Source organism: Podarcis filfolensis (genome assembly GCF_964270895.1).
Source record: "Podarcis filfolensis genome assembly, chromosome: 5".
NCBI classification, from domain to species: Eukaryota; Metazoa; Chordata; class Lepidosauria; order Squamata; family Lacertidae; genus Podarcis; species Podarcis filfolensis.
The window spans coordinates 77,176,172-77,198,300 of NC_139608.1; the positions used below are offsets into that span (position 1 = coordinate 77,176,172).

Here is a 22,129-nt window from a genome sequence, read left to right on the forward strand (position 1 = left end):
TTATAGCAATTATTTTTAAATTTGCTTCCATACTTGGCATTACAGAGACCTGTGTCCGCCTTCTTAGTATTGTGATAAGGGACCACCCTACCTCTAGGGCTCTTGCAGCCAAAAGGTGGGATATAAACCTTTTAAATAAATAAATCTTTTATTAAGACGTGAAACCCCTATCTCAAAAGCCTGAAGTGGTACTCCCACTGCTACTATTTATAATATGGTTTGGGATATATTCCCCTTCCATTTCCACAGAACTGAGATTTTATGCAGAAGACATCTCTCAGGAGGAGAAAGTCTCTCATCCAAGCTCATTACCACTATCAAAATAAAACTGGACGTGCCAAATAATAGCCCCTGCAAAAATTCTAGCTGCTGACATAAATCCAATAAGTTCACAACCTCAAGCATCAGAAAAAATCAAAGGGGATCCATTATGCATAAGAAGGTTCGATAAGGGTGTGGAATTCTTTGCCAGCTGCATTTCTGGTAATACACCTCAAACACAATAACAGTATTTTTATTTATTTTTAATTTGCTTTCGCTGTCAGCAGAGCTGCTGTGACTGATCAGTATGGCTGACTTACAGGAATGCAGGTTAAATCAATGAAGTGCAAGGAGTCCATTGGCTGTTCTTTTGACTTAGAAGTGGAAGTGCTGTTTCCTGACTACTGCCCTTTCCCTAAACACATTTACAGTTCGCTTCTGTATACACAGACTTGAGAATATGCCCCAGCGCTTCCTACAGCTTTGAAAATGTGCTTAGGATGGCAGGATTGATCGGACAGAAGGCTCACGATTGATGCCTACCCAAATCAAAAGAGTTACTTAAGAAGTGACAGAAAGAGAGAGGCTAAAACTCTTACATTTTTCCACATTCCATTGATCAAAACAAACAAGGATATATGGGGCAACCCTGTGCACATTTACCCAGATGTAAGCCCTATTGAAATCAGTGAAAGTTTCTGCCATGAAAACAACTGAGCTGAAAAAGTACATGGTTAAAAGAATGTTTAAGTAAAATAATGGAACAAATCTAACTACAGCCCCAATAATTCTACAATAAGGTAAATGTAAAGGGACCCCTCACCATTAGGTCCAGTCGTGACCGACTCTGGGGTTGCGGCGCTTATCTCGCTTTATTGGCCAAGGGAGCTGGCGTACAGCTTCTGGGTCATGTGGTCAGCATGATTAAGCTGCTTCTGACGAACCAGAGCAGCACGCAGAAATGCCGTTTACCTTCCTGCCGGAGTGGTACCTATTTATCTACTTGCATTTTGATGTGCTTTCGAACTGCTAGGTTGGCAGGAGCAGGGACTGAGCAACGGGAGCTCATCCCCGTCACAGGGATTCGAACCGCCAACCTTCTGATTGGCAAGTCCTAGGCTCTGTGGTTTAACCCACAGCGCCACCCGCAATAGGGATCGTTAAATCCATATCTGTCTGGTTTGTGTTACATTCGTATGCTTTTAGAAATAGTTCAATTCCATCCGGTTTCTGAATTAATTTGTAGGATTAAAAAAATAAACAGATCACAATGCTTACTATTTAAATAAACATATCTGTCTGTCTGTCTGTCTGAACTACATCTGCCAAGAACTGCACCAGGGCATTCAGACAAATGCAAAATCTTTTGGGTAACTAAATCCTGAGCTGCACATTAGTTCTAGAGCTGTGGGTCAAATTGCTCAAGCGTCCCTGTTTCAAAGTTACAGCCTCCACCTGATCTTTCCAAAGTCAATAAAAAAAATGACCATAACATTTAGTGCAGAATTTAAGCCTGGATTTAAATTAATTTCCCATAATCTTTGTTCTTTTGCACTCACAGGTGTCCGGATTAACTGGAATGAGGTCATGCCCTCTGCTGATCATTGTTCAGCATGAATTGATTAACACTGATTAGCATGGGTAATATGATTAGCAGACTCAGCTGTCAGCTATCACCCCTTCAAATGGCTACAGATGTCCTCCAACTGAGATAGCTAATCAAGCTTCCACTGTACTTGAAAATGTTTCTGGGAGGGTTCAGGGCACCAGTGAGATGGTAATCCAAACTCTCTGTTGGCTCCCATGGTTCAGAATGTCTGTGGAAAATCTTATATAGAGCAGGGTTGCCATATGTCTGGGACGTATCGGACATATTCAGAATACTGCAGTCGGCAGCAGTGTCTGGGTGAAAATCGTTAACAGGGAAAATCTGGACCTATGGCAGTCCATGTCGACAGTGCCTTTTGCTGATTTCCTATAAAAATAGCTCAAAAACAGCATTTCTTTCTTTTTTCCAGACATCTTTATTGAAAGTTCAGAAAGTACATAATTAGATGTGCACTAAACATGGTGAGCCGTAAATAAAAGAGAGAAAAAGAGAACGAGAAACAGCACCTGTGTAGAAGGGAAGGTAAAGAAACACCCCAAACTGTATATTTTACAAAGTTGTTATTGCACTTCATCAGATCTTAATCTATTACAGTAATTGTAAGAATGGATTCCAAATATCATTGAATTTGTCCATGGCAAGTCTGCATTTATATGCAAGTTGTTCATATGTTGCCATTTTGTATAAGTCTTCAATCCAACATAGAAGGGAGCCACATTTTTATTTTTCCAGTTCATCTGTATCAGTCTTTTTGTTGTGGTAAGGGCGTGGAGAGTCCACTCGTATTGTCCTTTTGTAAGGTTCGATGTGATGGGTATATAATTCAAGAGGATATTTTGCTCTGTAAATGTAAGGTTGTTCCGTACAGGACAATGGATTTTTTATTTTATTTTTTTGCAATTTTGCCAGCTCTGGCCCCCCCGAAAAAACCAACAACTTTTCTGTCTGGGTTTTCCCTGTTTGATATATGGCAACCCTAATCTAGAGAGACCTGGTAGTATATCTGCACTAATACAGAATTTATTGTGAGAAATGCTAGCATTTCAGGCGTCCTTGCAAATGGTCCTCTGTAAATGTCTGAAAATGTGGTAGCCCTTTCTCTCTGCCTCACAGAACAAGAATCGATTCCGGGGACCTAGAGATCTTAAACAGAAAACTCTCAGCACCCTGGATCAACGTACTTCAATCCCCAGAATTCTTTCAGGGAAAGCAACGCTTGGTGTCAAATCATTGCAGGTCTTTAGTGTAGCGATATGTGCACACCGCACAATATGATGGGGAATGTACAACTGGGGTGTGTGTGTCATGCACGCGCTTCCCACAGAGAACATCATGGCTTCTCCTAGCTGAAATTTGCAGACCAATTTTGGGTCCTCTTGTAGCTAGGACAGGTGATGGCCAGGGATGTGACCAGGCGTTTTCTCACTGCAGCTTAAATTTGGGGTGCACTTTGCTTGGCCAGATCCTCACCATTTCTCTTGAGAGGTGGATGCATGTAATCTACTCTGCCCACCCACCAGGTGAGGCATCATATTATTTTTTTATTTAAAAAATAAAATTTATATCCTGCCCTCCCTCCAAAGGAGATCAGGGCGGAGCAATCAATCTAAATTCTGCCTCTGTAAATCAGGCTAGTTTCTGTACACAGTTACACATCCCTCTCCATCCTTTTCAAGAGACCTTTTCAAGGAAACAGGCCAACTAGGAAAGAACACTCAGGGTGTGTGTGAAGAAGGGCAAGGAGGAGGTGAGGCTCACAAAGAGATGTTGCCTGGGTCAGAGAGAGAAGCTTTGAGAATTGCATTCAGCCCCCAAGCCTGAGGGTCCGAACCACCCTGGCAGTAGAGCTGCCTTTCCCAATTCTTCCCTGCAGATATCTCTTGCCTTCCCAAACACTGCCATCCGGTGCCAGAAAGGCCAACTATATAGATTATGGGTGACGGAAGCCCTGTAGTTAGCATGATGCACACCGAACCGAAAGCATTAATTGTGCTCCACGAGCTTCTCTATAAAAATCTTTGCAGAATTATTTCCATCGAGCTTTTATAGATTTCCTGGGGACGTTTTAAAGAGCTGTGTTCTAAATAGGCATAAAATGGCAAAGATGAGAAGAAAGGCTACCGGGGCCTTCGTGATAAATGAAGGTGCTTTTAATGATTCTGAAAACATGCCATGTGGATGGTGCTTCACTATCTGGAAGAAAAGTATTTATCGTAGTTAATAGTTAGTCTTTCAGCTCTTGAACAGCCTATTTCAGTTCTTTATATTGCTTCACAGTGTGGGGTAGGTTAGGGTCTGGGCCTGCTCTTGTGAGCACTTGCCCTTCCTCCCTAGGTAAAGGTAAAAGTAAAGGACCCCTGGAAGGTTAAGTACAGTCAAAGGCAACTATGGGGTTGCGGCACTCATCTCGTTTTCAGGTCGAGGGAGCAGGCATTTGTCCACAGACAGCTTTCCGAGTCATGTGGCCAGCATGAGTAAACCGCTTCTGATGCAATGGGACACCATGATGGAAATCAGAGTGCACAGAAACACCGTTTATCTTCCCACCACAGCGATACCTATTTATCTATTTGCACTGGTGTGCTTTCAAACTGCTAGGTTGGCAGGAGCTGGGACAGAACAACGGGAGCTTACCCCATCATGGAGATCCGGACCGCCAACCTTCTGATTGGCAAGCCCAAGATGTTCAGTGGTTTAGACCACAGCGGCACCCACATTCCCCTAGACCTCGGACAGAAAGGAGACAAGCTTTCTTCACCCATGTTCCTCCTCCTTTTTCCCTCCTCCTTTCCCCCTCCTTTCTCCAGCCTATCTCCAAGTGACAGCACAGTAGTCTACAAACATTTTCTTACATTTATACCCCACTCGCTCTTCCACCATGGATCTCAAGGCAACATATGTATGACTTCCATGGGGTCCACCATCCAGGCACTTTCCAGACCCACTCCTGCTTAGCTTCACCTACTTGGCAGCCTTATTTTCCTCAAGACCACCAATAGTGAAGGATCCTCCTTGGCCACTAGCCCACTGTTCTTTTAAATAACCTTTGGCAACTCCAGGTGGGACCAGGCCCATTTCCCAACTCCCATCAAGCAGCTGGAGCCTCCACATCTCCATACTGAACACAAGCTTACAATACACACAGTGGGATCAAGTGAAAATAGCTTACAATCAACCGCTTTTATGATGTCAGCAATGACCTCATGCAAGGTTGTGTTGTGGCCAGCAAGGATGGAGGCACTACTGGACATCACCCTTGGTTCCTTGCAGCACACTGAAACTTCTCTCTTGGCCCAGTCCACAACCTCTGGAAATCCCATGGTAGCAGCCAAAAAGCAGAGGAACAATAATAGTCCTTCCCAAGTCATTTATTTAATATATTCACAGAGAGAGATGAAGGAATGCAGTCTCTCTTAGATAATGGCATTGCTCCGAGTAAAGCCCCACCCCCTCCATCTCTCCTATTCTACGTCATCCCTGTGTCGGCTAATCTGAGCTTTCTGCCTCTGAGCTTTCTGTTCTACTGCTCTCAATGCATGTCTGGTCCTGAGAGAAGGGGCATCAGCAATGCTTTCCAAAGACACTGGGTCTCTCAGCTGTCTCTCCCCTGGTGTTTTTTCTTCCTGTTGTTCCTCTTCCAATATTTCCCAACTTCTCCCCTCTGCAGCTTCTGAACCTTCTGCAAACCACTGTTCTAAATCCATACTGCCCTCTTGTTCTCAGGAAGGTTCAGGAGAAGGGGGTGGGTCGTCCCCACCATTCCAGCCTCTTACACCAGGATGCCCATGTCTTACTTCATGTGCGACAGCGACAACACAAGAGGTTTTCCTGCCTGAAGCAGATCTTGTATAAAAGACAGGCGCTGGTGTCACTGAAGAGGCCGTACACTTTCCCCCACAATCTATTGCCAACTCACACACACTCTCCACCTTCCTGGTGCTTTTTAACAATGCCATAAAACTGAACGTGGAACCGCTACCCATCTGAAGCAACCTGCAAATGTCAAGCCAAAGCCACGGTTGTTGGATGGCTATACATGAGATCCCAAGGTCTTTTTTGCATTATATTTTTCTTCCGCCTCGGCTGATGAAATGTGATTTGTGACAGGTGGATTCATAACAGGAAGTGCCAACAGACACTTTGCAAGTGATCTTGAGTAGCACGGAATGAAAGCCAGCACCTTTTCTTTTATAGAGCCCGGTGGTGGTGGTGGTTCTGCTCCCATGATAATTGCCAGTGGTATTTGTTTTCAGCGCGATACATTAATCTTAAGAGACATGACCTTTCAGGAGATAACACTTTTATTTCTGGTGACGAGATGCAGTGTACCGTTAAGGTTCTTCATGCAAGTATATGAAACAGAAATAACTGAATGAGAATGATGGTGTCAAACAACAATGATGGGGGTGGGGTCTAGAATATATGTCCTTTCCCCTGAAAACCAATAGCCATTTATTAGACAAGAGCAAGTGTCCTCTCTTGAAGGAGGAATCAGTTTCCAAATATCTGTGCCCAGCGATGCCCCTGCAGTTAGTTTGATCAAGCCCTACAGATGTGTGTGCAGATGTGTAAGCAGAATTGCCATCAGGCATGTCTCTTATGCCAGTCTTGCACCAATCTCTGGCCAAAGGATGAAGCAACTGGATAAATGGACAGACATGTAAAGATGCTCACATGACATGGCTCAATCCTTTCTCCCCATCATGGTTATCCAAAAAAGGGGGTGGAGGAATTTCTTGTCACAATCTTCCTTCTGCCAAACTTTCCCCTGCCCCATGGTTCTTGGCCCTTTGACTTGGCAAGTGTCATGGAGTTTACAAGGTTAACCAGACCCAGACCTTCCAAATGTCCCTGTTTTCCAGGGACAGTCCCAAATTTACAGCAGCAGTCCCAGTTTCTGGGCTGAAAGCAAGATGAGTCTCAGTTTCTGATCTGATCCCGGAATGTCATGCTTTTCCATAGGACATCCCTCTTTTCATTTGAGAAATGTTGGAGGCTATGGAGTTATGCGACCCCTGAAGGCTGTGTCCCAGCATGCTTCAGCTGCTGCTCATTTCAGTGAGAGAAGGATACTGGCCATTGTGGGCTAATGTTAATGCTGCTGGCGCCAAAGAGAGGGACTAGTCATTGTGACCATGCGCTGATGCTCAAAGAGAAAGACTGGCCATTGTGACCCCATGCTGCCATGGTAGCGTTGCTTGCCTGAAGGACCATGGCTGCTTGAAGGAGAGAGACTGGCCATTGTGACCTCATGCTGAAAAAAGGTAAAGGACCCCTGGACAGTTAAGTCTAGTCAAAGGCGACTTTGGGGTTGCAGTGCTCATCTCACTTTTGGGCTGAGGGAGCTAGTGTTTGTCCACAGGCAGCTTTCTGGATCATGTGGACAGCATGAGTAAACCGCTTCTGGTGCAATGGAGCACTGTGACAGGAGCCAGAGCACACAGAAATGCTGTTTACCTTCCTGCCACAGTGGTACCTATTTATCTACTTGCACTGGTGTGCTTTCAAACTGCTAGGTTGGCTGGCCCTGGGACAAAGCAATGGGAGCTCACCCCGTTGCATGGATTTGAACCACTGACCTTCTGATCGGCAAGCCCAAGAGGCTCAGTGGTTTAGACCACAGCGCCACCCAAATCCCTTTGTTGGAGGGTATGCAGACCTGGAATAAAAATGAGCAGCTCAGCCTTCAACCAAATTCTGCCTATTTTCCACTTGTGTAGATGAAAGTCAAAGAGACGGACTCTCCTATTCAGTCAAACTAAGGAAGAACAACTGAGCGTGTTCCAGTCATGTTTCTCGGAAATAAAAGCTATTCAGAGCAGCACACGGATTAGGCCCTTATCAGTTTGAGTCGTCCACATTTCCATTAGTAGCATGAATTGTTTTGGGATGCAGATTAATGCGAAAGATACAACAACAGCAGAGGCTTTTACAATCTGATTTTGGCTTTTCATGATGATAGAGCTTCACAGGTGCCGCAGCCGAGGCCCTAAAGACAAGTGTAATATGATTAGAAACAAATAAGATGCAGGGGCTGTTCAATCTCCATCACACAACCAGGCCGGGCAGCGAGACGCGAAAACTGATAGCTTGGAGGCTTCATCGGCACAAGGCGGGCGATTACGAGGCAACAAAAAGCAGACCCAGAGAGCCTTCCTATGATTATAAAAAACTGATCAGTGGCATCGTAAATGCAAAAGTGATAAACCATTATTTCAAAGACGGTAATCACCCAGCCCAGCCACATGGTTATATTTATAGCAGAGTTGCCCAGAAAGAGCTTTCTGCGGAGCAGTAGGTCTTTGGCACTTTTAGCCTATTCTGGGAAAGGGGTAATAAAAGAGGGGAGCAAAAGAGGGAAACAGAGGGAATAAAAGAGCGAGGCAGTGCACTCATAATTCAGGGTCTTTGTAGGAGACTCACAGCTTATTACTGAAACTATTAAAGCCATGTGTTTATTTAATAGTCATAAGATAAGGGCTAAGCTGAAATTTCTCAAAAACAAACTGAAAATCTTAGCCACAACCCTCAAGAATATTTGACAGAATGGGATCTCCCAACTTTTATACCCATATTGAAGAAGAGGAAGTTTCAAACACAAGGGTGATTCCAACCCAATATATTTTAAAATTTCTGCAACTAGCAATGACCGCTCCCCGCTTAAAACGGGGGGCTCCCTTTGCGTGGACGCGTGCAGCCCCTAGATCCGGAGCGGCTCCAACAGCATAGGCTTGGCTTTGCCTTCCCTCAGGTGGGATACCTGGAGGTCTCCGCCTACCTCAGTCAGTTGTCCAATCCCACCTGGGGGAAGCGTTGCCAAGGAGACCAGGCCAGGTAGGGGAGGGATTACCTGCCCACACAATAGAGGGAGGATCTTACCTGGGAATCCTCACTTGGCTCCAGAGCTTCTCCCACCCTACCCACCCTCAGTTAATGTCTTATTTTGCAGGTTAACTTTTCTTCACAGGTTTTGCAGGTTAACTTTTCTTCACAGGTATGCGGGCGCTGCTACGTTAAGGTCGCTGTTAAAGGGCCGGAAAGGAATTTCCCTGCATTGGCAGGTTTCGCCTTTCCCGTAGCAAAATGTCACAACTTTGGCGGTATTAGGCCTTGGGCGGAATCCTTTTGTCCATCTTCCTCTTTGCGGCGGCGATACCAGGGTTCCCCGTTAAAGGGGTTTTCTGAAGGGAGGCTTTGACCGTACGCCGAAAGGTCGTCATTGCTCTCCCCTGAGGCGGCGGCGTTACGGGGGCGGCTATCTCTGCTTGAACATATGTTCTCCAGAGCCGGCCCATCCCCCCCACACACACTGGATAACCCTCATGCTCCCTAGGTCCCCGGCTGGGGACTGGGGAGGGAGAATGCCCAATGCCTGAGCCAAGGTCTACCCACATTTGAAATTTAATAGAGTTGTGGCCAATTTAATCCCATAGCACGTTGTCTTGAGTCGTTATTCCACATGACGGGGGGACCGCGCGGGATCTGGGGACTCCGCCTGTCCACGCAATGACCTTGTGCCCTATTCCTTCCAGTTCTCCTCTCCTAACTCAGCGTTTCCTTCATCAGCCAGTATGAATTTATAGTTTCATATGACATTAAGTGAACCAAAATTTCACAGAAATTTTCTGAGAAATTCTCTGGGGATTTGCACTCCCTAAGAAGACTATTTGATTAGGTAGTAGTAGTACTACTGCTACTACTACTACTACTAGTAGTAGTAGTAGTAATTTTATTATTTATACCCCACCCATTTAGCTGGATTGCCAGAGCCACTCTCCACTGCCACCCACTCACAAATGGCCTGGAGAATTATGGGAGGCTATCTACGCTCAGTCATAAATAAAATACGGTTATAGTGTTATTTCTTTCTTCTTCTTTGATTTAAAATAAATATTAGCTAAAGAACATACCAGGTTCTTACAGCAAAGCAAGTTTTACCCTCTCTCAATCATGTTGCCAGTTACCACATTTTTATTTTGTCCCATCAAACTCAATGGGGCTCAGTAACATCTGACTCTACTCTATTGCTAAACCCTCAATCAAAATACCACAAAACCCCAAATCCATCAGGGGTTAAAATGGTTTGCAACCTAATATTATTATTATTTTGAAAAGTTCTCATCCAGTGCTGAAAAAAGGCAATGAAGTGAAACTCCCTATGGTGAACACTCCATAGCTGGGTTGTCAATAACATGACCCACTTCATTGTAGATAATAATAATAATAATAATAATAATAATAATAATAATAATAATTGCACCCTGCCCATCTGGCTGGGTTGCCCCAGCCACACTATGTGGCTTCCAGCATATTAAAAACTTCCCTGAACAGGGCTCCCTTCAGACATCTTCTAAAAGTTGTATAGTTACTTACCTCCTTGACATCAGATGGGAGGGTGTTCCATAGGGCGGGCACCACTACCAAGATGGCCCTTTGCACGGTTCCCTGTAGCTTCACTTCTTGCAGTGAGGGAACCACCAGAAGACCCTTGGATTTGGACCTTAGTGTCTGGACTGAGCAATGGGGGTGGAGATGCTCCTTCAGGTATACAGGGCCAAGACCATTTAGGTCTTTAAAGGTCAGCACCAACATTCTGAATTGATGGCAGAGGCACCCAGTTGATGACTACCGATGACTACTAAGGCAGCGGTGAAATTGGTCCTCTACCTGTGAATTTAATGGTGAGTCTAGTGTCTGGAATGAGAAGCCAATCCCTTCATCCTTTTAAGTTTGCTCAAGCTTTCAACCTATTCTTCCATAGAACTCAACAGGATTTATTGAGAGCTGAATCAGCCTCCACTGCCATAACTCTGACACAGTTTCTATCAGGATTGATTGAATGTGATGGACACAGGGAATATGGGGCGAAATGTTGGGAAGTGGCATTTATAGAGGGAGAGAAAGAGATGGCACAGGAATTTTGAGAAAGGGAGTCTTTCTCAAATACGAGAGCTACCTTCAAATATCTTAAGGGCTGTTCAATGGACGAGGGAACATGCTTGTTTTCTCCTGCTCTGGAGGGTAGGACTCAAGGCAATGGCTTCAACTTACAAGAAAGGAGATTCTAGCTAAACATTTTTTTGGGGGGACACACCTTTCTTTTTGTATAATTTTTATTAAGTTTCTCTATTTTACATTTTAGAATATTCATTTGAACAACCTTAAAATATGGACTAGATGATCCTTGGTCCCTTCCAACTCTAAGATTCTATTATTCTATGTTATGATAGCTAACAGCACCACCACTCCTTCTGTTCCCATTTACCTGGTGACTGTTTGACTCTTCCCTGACCCCCTTATTGGCACCTACAATCAGTGTTGTTTTCTGGGGGTACACATACCCCTAAACATTTTGTGAATCTTTGTACTTTTGTCTTGATATCTATGAGCTGTGGAGCTTGTTATTTCCAAGAGTCTATGATATCTTTAACCAAAAGAACAGAGGCACCTTTGGGGTTTTATATCCAAACTATTGTATTTTTCTGAACAAGGTAGAACTTTGAACAACATATAACTGGGGTGTGGGTGGTCGTGAGACCTTGGAAGTGATTCTTGGTATAAAAAGAGGGTTGTTACCAATATGTTCCATGAAACAGAAGTGGGTATGTCATTCAGCCCGACGTTATAAAACGAAGCACCTTTTTTTCACCCCTCTCTGAGCTTGAAAACATATTACAATATGTTACATTTTCTTTCCTGTTGTTCTGCTTTATTTCTGGCACAAAGAGAAAGCAAAATCTCACCGAGTCGCTAACAAACGTTCAAACTCACAAAGGTTCAAAAGACAAGGTTTGTTACTTTCTGGTCTCCCTTTATAGTCCTTCACTGATGTATGACAAGGACCCTCAAAACAGTCCGATGCCTGCGTTATTCAGCAAATATAGACTTTCTCTTCCTTGCTCTTCAGGAAGTGATGATATTGCTGAGTCATTTTTGGCTGGATACCAGACAGGGAAGCAAAAGAGAGAAGGTGAAAAGGGGGGGGGGGAGCCAGGTAACAAGAGAGATAGCTGAATTGAAGAAAGAAGTGTAAACGCATGCTGTAATCAAGGAGTCTTGAGATCTGCCAATATTTCAAAACCCAAACATGGGAGATTTCATTATTTATATAGATTTTTAAAAAAATAATACAAAGATTCTTCTTCTTTGGCAATCACTCGTAGCTGAGTAAGATTGTCTTCCATAAACACGGTCCGTAAGTGACTGTGGAGGCCAATTCTGGTTCAACACGTCCTTCCACAGTGGGGACATAGGTTCCCAGGCAGGCGTTGATCATGGGGAGGGTTTGCCAAGCATGCCTTCCTCTTAGAACGTTTCTCCCTTTTGTCCTGAGCTTGAGCGTCTTCAAAGTCCATGACGCCTTTGGTAAGGGCTGTTCTCCAATTGGAGGATTTGCAGGCCAGTGTTTCCCAGTTGTCGGTGTTTATACTACATTTTTAAAGATTTGTCTTGAGACAATCTTTAGACCTCTTTTGTTGACCAACAGCATTACACTTTCCATTTTTAAGTTCGGAATAGAGTAGTTGCTTTGGAAGATGATAATCAGGCATCCGCACAACATGACCAGTCCAATGAAGTTGATGTTGAAAAATCATTGCTTCGACACTGGTGATCTTTGCTTCTTCCAGTACACTGGCAAAAACAACCACAACCACAAATTGTGACAGAACAAGAACCAAAGGATGTTAAACTCCCTTCCATTCTCCACCCCCCAAAGAAATGAAAACCATCAAAACCCATACAGGTCCCATTGATACATTCTTCTAAATCTTTTATTGGCAACACACCTCCCTCCTAAAGCATCCACCCTCCATATTTGGACTGCCTAAATTCATTTGAGGGCCACCCTTCCTGTCCAGTAAGTAAATTCTCATATCTCCTCCCAACATGGATTCTTTCCATGCCAAGGTATCCTTTAGATATACCTGGAGGCTACTCTTTTATGAGTAGATGATGCATGGCGGGGGTGTGGGTCTGAATTGTTCTATTCCAGGGATGGAGACACCTGCATGGCTCTTTCACGCAGAATTGGTGTTCCCCACGCCCTCCTGGCAGGATGCCAGTTCAGTGGAAGAGACCCTTAAGATGAATCTCGTTCACACTGTTCAGAAGTAGCCACCAGCCATGTGAGCTCTGAAAACTGGTTTGCATGCAGCTGCAAGAGGTCTAAAGGGGTACTTTCTTAGTGAGTAAAAAGGTAAAGGACCCCTGGATGGTCAAGTCCAGTCAAAGGCGACTATGGGGTTCCGGTGTCCATCTCAACACGGGTGGCGCTGTGGTCCAAACCACTGAGCCACTTGGGCTTGTCGATCAGAAGGTCGGCGGTTTGAATCTGCTCTGGCTTCCGTCATGGTGTTCCATTGTGCCAGAAGCAGTTATGTCATACTGGCTACATGACCTGGAAAGCTGTCTGTGGACAAACGCCGGCTCCCTCAGTGAGATGAGCGCCATACCCCACAGTCACCTTTGACTGGACTTAACCACCCAGGGGTCCTTTATCTTTACCTTTTCTTAGTGAGTGTTTAGAAAATATTTGTTGTTGTTTTTTATAAGATATTTATTAGGATTTTACAAAAAGCAAAAATTAACAGAATAAAAAGAAGACAAGGAAAAAAAAGAAAAAAATGCAAAAAATGCAAAAATACATAAAAAAATACAAAATACAAAAAAGAAATAAGTAGAAAAAGTTAAAAACAAATCCATTTTTTTTTCATATCTTTAAGCTTGTTTGCTTGTTTCCTTGACCTCCTCACACCTCCCTTTTTTGTATTCCCGTTCACATAGTCAGTTCAGCAAATCCTTACCCTCTTTCCTTTATCTTAACTCTATATCTTAACATATTATAACTATATTTTTTCATCCATTATCAATCCATTTTTGCTTATTCTTATTAACCTTGTTGCTAATGCCACTTAATTTCAATCCAGCATCATTTTAGCATTCGTTAATTTTACAATATTTCTGCAAATAGTCTTTAAATTTCTTCCAATCTTCTTCCACCAGCTCTTCTCCCTGGTCTCGGATTCTGCCAGTCATTTCCGCCCGTTCCATATAGTCCATCACCTTCATCTGCCACTCTTCCAGGGTGGGTAAATCTTGTGTCTTCCAATACTTTGCAATAAGTATTCTTGCTGCTGTTGTGTTTGGAAAATATTTGTATTCTGATCATTCTGTCCTGGCTCACTAGTTTAGGGCACACATATTAATGGTGTCATGTGCACACAGATTGTTGCATTGCCTCCTGGAAGTTGTAGTTTGGTTTGGTGGTTTCTGATGGATTTGAAGAGGAATGTACAGAGTGGTCCATAGTCACAGACAAAGCAGGTGAATGTTTTGAATGAGGCGGCTGTTAACTTATAGTTTATCTCTCTCTCTCTCTCTCTCTCTCTCTCTCTCTCTCTGAGTAGCGATTAAATAATCCTATTTCGTTCCGTCATTAGGTGGGCTTGGTTTCTCACTGTAAATACAATGGCTAAATACAATCCAAGTGATTTGACTTGCCATTGTGTTTGTCGTGATATGACGCTCTTTCTGAGATACTATATGCAAGTCATCAAATGAGGGGGCATGGATATGGCAATTAGCCATCAGTTTGAATTTAACCTTCATCTTTAACAGGCCAAACACTTGACAAAAATGAATGCATATTGGACAAGAGTTAAACCAACATTTCTATACAGAACAGCATATGCCACATCTTCCCCCAGCTCACTGGAAAGCCCAGATAATTTAGTAGGAGAAGAAATATGGATAAAACTTAACTGCAGTGCCAATAGCATCAGAGTTGATCTACATGCACGATGAAGAGTGTGCAACCTTTCCGAGCTATTATTATCTTTCAGGGAGAGCAATGCAATACCGCCAGTTTCTAAAGGCACTCGCCATTGTAGTATGAGGCCACTGCATTGTGAATACTTAAAATGCCCGTAGGGTCCAAGGAACCTAAATGAGATTCTAATGTTAATAAGTGCTGAGTGACCTTTACTGTTAACTATCTAATACATCTCAGGCAGACAACATGGAACCTCTGCTATGGGAGGGTCACATGGGCAAGCTGCTAGCCCTTTCGATGTAATGAAAAGTCTCCCCTAAAATACAAAATGAAATGGGTTTTTAAAGTGACAGTTGCTGTGTCTTCGTGGTCACCTTTAAATCCTCGTGAGATATGTGCCACCTCAAATTAAAAGCTATAGGTGGAGTCAAAACCTCAAGGTGCTGCAATGTAATTAAGCTGCATGAAATATGCAAAAGGCCCTATTTATAGATTGTAATAAATGGCCTGATCCAAAGCTGTTAAGTTCTATGGCTGAGATGAATATCCGAAATGCGGGATTCATTATCAAATTCAAACGTTCCCCAGATATTCTCTGCATATTCACAGAATATTCATTCAATATTGGATACTGGCATTTGACACCCAACTATATTTGATTTCAATATTTGGTGGTTGATGGCATGCAATGGTATAAAGTACTTTGCCATGACAGTACATGGCAATGGGTGTGCAAAACTGGTTTTTATTTATATGAAGATGTATGTCACACACTTCTAAAGCTTACACACCATTAAAAATAATTTTTAAAATTATTCCACAAATAATATAATAATAATATAACAAAAGCAAAATAATCTTTGTTTTAATTATTATTTATTGCATTTCACTCACACATTTTTCTCCAAGGAGCTCAAGGGGACATACACCCTTCTTTGTCTCCTCATTTAATCCCCAACAACAACCCTGTGAAGTAGATTAGGCTGAGAGGCAGTGAGCATCATAAAAGGTAAAGGTAAAGGTACCCCTGCCCGTACGGGCCAGTCTTGACAGACTCTAGGGTTGTGCGCTCATCTCACTCTATAGGCCGGGAGCCAGCGCTGTCCGCAGACACTTCCGGGTCACGTGGCCAGCGTGACAAGCTGCATCTGGCGAGCCAGCGCAGCACACGGAACGCTGTTTACCTTCCCGCTATAAGCACTTAGGGGTGCTTTCGAACTGCTAGGTGGGCAGGAGCTGGGACCGAACGACAGGAGCGCACCCCACCACGGGGATTCGAACTGCCAACCATGCGATCGGCAAGTCCTAGGCACTGAGGTTTTACCCACAGCGCCACCCGCGTCCCAGTGAGCATCATAGCTGAGTGGGAATTAGAACCCTGGTCTCCCAGGGTCTAGTCTGCCATGCTAACCACTGAACAACACTGTCTCTAATAAAAACAGTCATAGGTGCAGTAGATAAAGCAAAGGCATTGGACAAAACATTGGCACTGGTAAAGCCTCCCTAAGCAGAAACATCTGCTGTGATGGGATAAAGAGTGCCACTATTTAGATGGGATCACAGAGAAGACCCTTACCTTTGTCCCATCCACCAAACCTCCAGCATCAGGACATAGACGATAGTCTGATAAGGGAGAAGAGATTGTTTTGATCAAAGGCGATAGAAGCTCTCTCTCTCTGATCTAAGTGGTCCATAATTTAGAGGTTGCCTATTCTTCCTTAATGATACTGATAAAGGAGATACCCAGTTCACACAGATAGCCTCTTATTTAAAAAAAGGGATTATTGCACAGGGAAGGTGGTTTTGGAAGCAATGGTCAGGGTATTTATCTATTTGATGGTTCACCACAGCATGCAAATGGCAGGTGCTCTAAGGGACATTTGGTCCACCTTAGAATACGGGATCTACTTGCAGCATGCAATCGTGTTAAATGTTTCATTGGAGCGGCTAGGTGGTGAACATTGTTAGATTTGAGAGCTGACAGCCTGCAAGTTAATATTTAATAGTTAACATTTGTCAGCTGAGAGCTTTTGAGTTTTCGTTTTCGGACTTTCCCCAAATCAAAATATTCAAGAGGTGCCCATGTGCCCTGAATACTAAATTTTAAATGAAAACATTACCTTTCAAAATTCAACTCTGAATTTTATGTGGAAAATTTCAATGGGGAATATTCATATTGTTAATATTTGCTTCTTCCATCCCCCCCCCCGCTGCATAATCCAATGTGTGCAGAAATACAAATGAAATTCAGAAAAAAGAAAGGCAAACGAAGTAAGCTGAAGCTGCAGAAAACAGAAAGGGGAATCCTGTGGGATCCTAATGTACTTTGCCAACAGGATTCAAGGATACTCATTCAGCCATGCAGGTAGGACTTCCTAGGAGGATTCAGTTTTCCAAATGTTTTGGGGGTTGTTGGGGTTTTTTTCATACTGCAATCCTAGACATGTCCATTTAGAATTAAGCCCCACTGAGTTCAATTGGATTTCTTCCCAGGTAAGTGAATACAGGCTTGTCGCCTGGATCAATTAAGATGTGTAATCAGTTTGTTGGCGCTTTGTGGTGGAACTTTAGGTCAAACATACAGAGGGATTCTCCAAGAGTATCAAGGATCCAAGCTTTCTCAAAAACTAATGATCGAAAGTGACAGGCGACAAAACAGTCGGGATCCCCTGCAGGGAGCCTGTGAAGTGGGAAGGTTATTTGGAAACCGGCAAGACGATATCAAGAACAAGGACATGAAAAGAATAAGAGAGGTGTCCATGCTGATTAGGAGAGATGCTTTCATCCGAAGCTGCCATACCTTGACTTCAAGCCGCACACTAAAATGCATTTGACTGAACGGAATCACTAATCAGCCGAAACATTTCCTTCACTTTTCTTGGGAAATGGAAAGAGCCTCAGACTGGCCTTTATTTATCTCTTTGAGCCAACAGAGATCCTCTTGCTTCACAGATGTTATAGGAATTCTAAGGTCTCAAATATAGAGTAAATGTTGATAATTGCACAAGGTAAACACACATACATAAGTATATAAATCATGTGTCTAAAATAGTACAGGAAAGCAATTGAAAAGCCATCTTGGGTCTCCTAAAGACTCTAAATATTTCCTCTGCCTCCTTAATCCCCCTTGCTTGAGAACACACAGGAAGTCAGAAATCAGGGAAGTTCCTGAAGGGATTCCTCTCCTATATATTTGAACCTCCTTTGCATTAATTGTCATTGTTTGCCCAGGTGCTCTGCATTGAGGGATGTCTGATGGACATCCTGATTGTCTCATCAAATGCTAATGTTCTGTGTAAACTGTGTCTGGAATGATGTGAAACTTGCTAAATCCTCAGGACTATCACACCTTGGCCTGCCTCAGCCACAGTAGCCCCACCTTATATGTGGTGCAATTTCCGACTGTAGAGAGGGTGTCTTTCTTCTCCATGCCAAAATGCAAACCCTTAAAAGAGATGCTTCTTCTTGGTTCTGGGTCTCTTTTGTGGGGGAACTCTATTGCAACAGAAAAATAAATATCTGCCTTGCTTTCACTGCATCCTGCGTCTGTCCATCCATCTCTGGCCGATCATGAACTTAGGGGACTCAGACGCTTGGGTAGCAAAACCAACCACCCCTATTTCACTGATATATTGCAGTGATGGGCTGGTGTAGAGGGACCCTGCATACAACAATTTATAAGAAGGGGAGGGACAAAGAAAAATTATGGCGACATGGGTTTTGACAATCTCAACAATCAGGTGTTGCGTGTCGAGGTCCCACAAGCCACCCCCAAATAAATCACAATTCACACATAATTTTTGTTTAAGGTTTTTGGCATAATTTTGGCCACAACTTTATTAAAATACATAAAAGTGAGTGGTTGCTTATGCATTGGTTCCGACTATCTGTCACCGCCAACGGGACAGGACTGACTTCCGGATTCCAGCAAAAGCCAGTCGGGGAAAGCAATATTGGGGAGAGCATGGAGCTGCGACACAGACCCTCAGCTTCTCCCCGCATGCTCCCAGGGGCTTGCGCGGCCCAAGCCCCAACCAGGGATTTGGACGAATGGATGGCAAGCCCCTAGATTCCTTTAACAGAATTCCCTTGCAGCAGCAGCATTGGAGGGGCAGGCACCGCCAATCCATACCCCTCCACCAACCAATTTTTTAACCAATGCCTAACCGCAACCTTACAAGTTGTGATGATTTGCTACGCAGTAGGCAGAAACCAAATGGCACCAGCCAATCAGCCAACTGGACAAAATTCCTACCAGGCCCCTCCGCCAAAAGCAGACAACCCCATGACAGGCATAGCAAGGTCAACGCAAAGACCAATACCTAGGGAGGGTGGGCGGGTGTTCCGACGCACGCAGCAAAGAGAACGGTCAGTGCTGCGTATCTTACATTTAAAACCTTCCCCTTAATTGGCAACATCAAAATTTCCCTAGTAAGAGGAAACTACCAAATCCTTGCTAATGGCTATCCAAACAATCCCGCCCAGCAACAAGGGGTTGGCGTGCCAGACCCCACCGCAACACATGCTCTCCAGGAAGCAGAACACACTTTGTCACACTATTCCTACCAGCGGTCAGATGAGTGGCAGTGAACCATTTTCCAAATCATGTTTTATTTTTTCAGTATCTCACCTGTTAACTTTACAGCTACCAGCAGGAACACTTCCTTGTCTCCTCCATCATCACAGACAGCAGTGCAATATCATGAAGAAGCAGTGTGAGCCTCTAGTGCCTTACCACCTGATCACATGGAAGCCTGTTTCATGTTATCTTCATTTTAGGGGGTTCCTTTTGTGTGTGTGTGTTTGTGTCTTGTTTGTTTTTGAGGCAGGGAGAGCCCACAACGTTGGTGCTGTTGCATGTGCTCATGACAGGGCTGGCCCAAGACATTCTGCCACCTGAGGCAAACCACCCAATGGCACACCCCTGCTACGGATAAAGGGGTGAGCGGAGATCTACCGGGAATATATATCTACATCAGGAACAAGGGGCGGGAGCAAAAGGGAATGAGAGGGAAATCCAATCCACCTTATCTGACGGCGCTTTGACCTGCTTTACCATGCTGCCTGAGCCAAACTGTCTAGCAAGGACGAGGGAGCCTGTGTGCCTTTCTAAGTGTTGCTGGACTACAACTCCCATCATCCATGACCGTTGGCTATGCTGGCTGAGGGCTGATGGGAGTTGGAGTCCAACACAAGTTCCCCATTCTAGTTGTATAGCTTTCAGAGGTGTAGCCATGTTAAGTCTGCACTATGGCAAAGCCCAGCAAATCGGGTTCACAATTTGTTTGTGGCATAAGCTTCTACAGACTGGGGTGGTGGTGGTTATTGTTTTGTTTTGTTTTTGTTTTAACTTTCAATTTTGTGCTTTTATCCTGCATTTTTCTCTTGTGAACCACCCTGAGATCTCTGGATAAAGGGTGGTATATTGATGAATTGATGATGGTGGTTGAAGTGAGAATCAAAGCTGGTTGTGTGTGGGGGGGGGAGGGGCCCCACTCTGAATCACACCAGGCAAGTCCAGAGCTCAGGAGACCCCAGAGGGCAGACCCCACCATTTTCCCCCAAGGGGTGGGAGAAGACCAGCAGCATCTCCTCTTCACCGAGAGGCCACCATAGAAGAAGCATTGGGGGTTGCCACCAAGAAGGCAGCAGGCCCAGCCTCCAAGGAGTGTGCCACAGCCATCACTGCCATTGTGGCAGCAGTGGGGGCAGCAGGCAATGTTTTCTGTGAAGGCCAAATCTGCCGCTTCCCCTTGCCTCATGGGTGAGCCAGCCATGGCTCCTGTTGAGGGCAGGCACTGTGTGTGGTGGAGGGGAGGGACTCATACCACACCAAGACCACATTATAACCTTCTCTGAATTCTCTGAACCTTCTCTTGTCAAATGCTTTCCATTTTCTAGATGGGAACACTACTGCAGAAAGATAGCAACTCACCCAGGGCCACACATGGTGAATGTTATTAAGCAAGAATTTAAGACTATCTTCAACATTTTTGCAGGGCGTGGATCACACACGCCATCAATGTATGGACCCCCCCTTTTGTGTTATACCCAATGCATTTTTTCTTTAAAAAAATGTTTAGGGGTACTCTCATTTTGACTCAAGAAAATCACCATTTTATAGTTCAAATTGGGGAAAAGAAATACAGTAAATGGACAAAAGTACAGAGATTCACAACATGTTTAGGGGTATGCGTACCCCTGCGTACCCCTAGAAAAAAAGCACTGGTTATACCTACATCCACTTCTAAATAGATTAGTGACAGGTCAATGAGATCCAGTCTCTGATCTTGTTCATTTTGGACAGTGCCCCCATCACTTGCAAGCATGCATTTTGGATGAGGAACGGGACCGCAGGGAAGCCGTTCTTGGGCTTCAAAGGTAACATTTGAGTCAGCTAGGTGCCTTCAGGTGTTCTCAAAACGCTTAAGAAAAGCAACGGGAGCTCTGTTCCAAAACAGTTGTTACAATTAGGATGACTTCTCTGGAGCGGGGAGTGTTTCTGCAGTTGCCATTTTGGACCCTCCTCGGGATGCAGCGAGGAGAGAGAAAATCTTTAAGCAGATGCTAATTGCATTACACAAAATCCAAGCGCAATTACTTCAGCATAATCAGTTCAGTTCAAACTGTGTCAGGCCCACCTGCCTTGGTTCCTTAAGGAACTAATGATAGGGGGCATCAAAGACGGGAGATGGGAGAAATAAAGCTCTCTCTCTCTTTCCCACAGATCCATGCGTTTGCCAAAGGCTTTCATCCAAAATACCCTCGGCAAAAATATCCAGCTCAGGCTCCATATTTCTGTTCACTTGCTATCCAATTAAAGTCTCCCATGCTTGCCCTCCTATAGTGCATTTACTTCAGAGTCACTGCCTGTTTTGCTTTTAACCCTCTGATAATCTGTTTATCACCAGAGAGGAAGAGAATGTATTCTTAAAAGAAGCACTAAAAGGTCACAAGGCCAATTATAATGCTGGAAGGTATTTTGATTGAACAAGAAATAAAGGATTGGTACTTAGCAGAGATGAAAGAGACAATTTGCTTCTAAAATTCTTCTCCTTTGCAGATGTTCAGGTCAAATATTCTCCAGTGATACCCTTCAGGTTGCAAAGTGAAAGGTTTAAAAACCACCGGTACCTCGTATATGACAGCATTTGAGAGTTGGCATGCAACCGGCAGTTTACAGGACTAGTTATCCAGGTTTACTACGTACAACGAATGCAACAAAGATTTGGAAGCAGGTAGACTCCGCACCCTCATTTGAGAGATAAAGAAGGGATGCCTAGGGCATCACTTAAGAGTATCGATAGTCTAGGCCTAAATTTCTAGCCTGTAACTGAGGTTGCAAAGCTGCTACGGCTAAGCAATTGCTCTTCAAGGTGACCTGTAATTTACAAACAGCAAACACACTATTCACAAAACTGCACAACTCAGACACATTCAAAAACAATTACTCTACAACCTCAAGCAGATGGTATCATGAGGGTGCT

At 44.0% G+C, this 22,129-nt stretch overlaps 2 long non-coding RNA genes across 2 annotated transcripts; one reads left to right on the plus strand and one right to left on the minus strand.

Moving 5' to 3' along the window:
- Positions 1–4,002: 4,002 nt before the first annotated feature.
- LOC310763760 lies at positions 4,003–4,994 on the minus strand. Its single transcript, XR_014548792.1, has 2 exons — positions 4,803–4,994; positions 4,003–4,059 (listed from the first exon to the last, which is right to left on the minus strand). It is a non-coding gene; the product is annotated as an uncharacterized lncRNA (long non-coding RNA).
- An 11,869-nt stretch (positions 4,995–16,863) lies between these two features.
- Positions 16,864–21,482, plus strand: LOC310763038. The gene is made up of 2 exons (XR_014548412.1): positions 16,864–17,007; positions 21,370–21,482. It is a non-coding gene; the product is annotated as an uncharacterized lncRNA (long non-coding RNA).
- Positions 21,483–22,129: the final 647 nt, after the last annotated feature.